The following is a 2,237-nucleotide window of genomic DNA, read 5'->3' on the forward strand; positions in this document are numbered from 1 at the left end:
AGCTGATCATTTGTCTAGAATAGAAATAGAAATATTAACTAATTTTGCAAATAAAATTTTAGAAAATTTCCCTGATGAACATTTATATAGTATTAATGAAATGGATGTACCCTGGTATGTTGATATAATAAACTATATTATAAGTGACATTCTACCACCTAATATCAAGAATCCACAATAAAGAAATTTATCTATGATTCGAAAGATTATTTTTGGGATGACCCATATTTATATAAACAATGTAAAGATTTAATTATTAGAAGATGTGTGCCTTATGAAGAAACTCAACAGATAATTAAAAGATGTTATGATTCTGAATTTGGAGGACATTGTGGAATAATAGAACTGCATATAAAATTTTGTAAGCTGGATTTTATTGGCCTACTACTTTTAGAGATGTTAATGAATATATTAAAATATGCGATAGATGTCAATGAGTAGGGAATATTTTCAAAAGAGATGAAATTCCTCTAAATTACACATTAGAAGTTGAAAAAGGAACTTATTTCAGGAATAGGAGAATCAAAAAATTAATCAAGAAATATGATATAATGCATAGATTCTCTACTGCTTATCATCCTCAAACTAGTGGTCTAGCAGAAATATCGAATCGTGAAATTAAACACATTTTAGAAAAAGCTATAAATTCTTAAAAATTGAATTACTAAACTAGATACTGCATTATAAGCATATAGAACTGCTTATAAAACTCTTATAGAAATGTTCCCATATAGATTGATTTTTGGAAAAATGTCATTTACCACTAGAATTGGAACATAAAGCATTTTGGGCTATTGAAGAATTTAATTTTAATTTAAAGGATGCTGGTGAGAAAAGATTATTGCAACTCAATAAATTTGAGGAGATTTGAAATGAACCACATGATAATGCAAAAATATATAAAGAGAAAATAAAAATATGGCATGGTCGGAAGATTATTAAAAAGAAGTTTGAAACCTGGACCAGAAGTTCTACTATATAATACAAAATTGAGATTATTTCTAGGAAAACTAAAATCTAGATGGTTAGGACTATTGAAAATTATTAAAGTCTATCATTATGGAACTATTGTTATTAAAGATCCTAAAACTACAAAGATATTTAAATTTAATGGGCATTTTAATGGGCATCGTTTGAAACTGGGCATCGTTTGAAACATTATTATGAAGGGCACATACCTCAATTTAAAGAAGTTTTAATGTTAAGTCAACCTAACTAAAAAAATGGTTTTTCGGGCTGACGACGTTAAACCAAGCGCTTTGTGGGAGGCAACCCATACGTATATTCCTATGTATTAATATTTTGTTTGTTAAGTGTCTTATATATTAGTAGATATAATTCTACACAATTGCATTTATTATAAATTAAGTAAAATATTAGTATTGGAGGAAAATTTGGAATTAAATTGAATAAAAAAATGAAAATTGCAATTTTGGTCACTGGAGCCAACGACGCCCTAGATAACGTACATCAGTGCTGGCAATGCCAATCATGAGCGCCGATAGTGCCGAGTGCGGTTGGACATTTTTAGACGACGTTAGGCGGGTTTTGGCGTGATTCCACTTCATAATAACCGTCAGGATGAGTTTAAAAAGGCCTAAAAACATCCTTGGACGCCTAATAACTTTTTATTTTCGGACTCCATGGCTTCTAATTCCAGAAATACTTTGAAGTATGGAGTTTTCAACAAAAGAAAGTTCATTAGTTTTGACGTGCAGTAATTATACGATAAAGTTATTACGAAGAGGAGATTGATCAAGGAAAGAGGAATTGTTAATCATGGAGTGATCAAGTGATCAATCCAGTGATCAATCCTACTGGTCTGATTGATAAAATCATTCTGCAAAGGCGTTGGGAAGTTTTGCGTTACACTAAGTCTGTGGTTGTCGTACCTGTGGTGAAAGAGTTTTATGCAAACTTACATGGAATTACTCAAGGTGTTGTCTTTGTACGAGGTAAGGCTGTACCATTTACTCCTGCAAGGATTAATGAATTGTATATGATAGACAACATTCCAATCTGTCATTATACAAATTTCATTCCTACACGAGATTTGATGCAAGATGTGTATAATCTTTTGACGGATGAAAGTGATATGTGGGAGATACGAGATGAATGATATGTTAGTTTCTCCACTCCATTATTTAATCTAATTTCAAAGCAATGGCATTTCTTTACTGCTACAAAATTACTCCCTACTATGAAAATTAGTAGAGTTACCAAAGAATGTGTTATTT

This window comes from Phalaenopsis equestris, unplaced genomic scaffold (genome assembly GCF_001263595.1).
Source record: "Phalaenopsis equestris unplaced genomic scaffold, ASM126359v1 Scaffold000943, whole genome shotgun sequence".
NCBI lineage: Eukaryota > Viridiplantae > Streptophyta > Magnoliopsida > Asparagales > Orchidaceae > Phalaenopsis > Phalaenopsis equestris.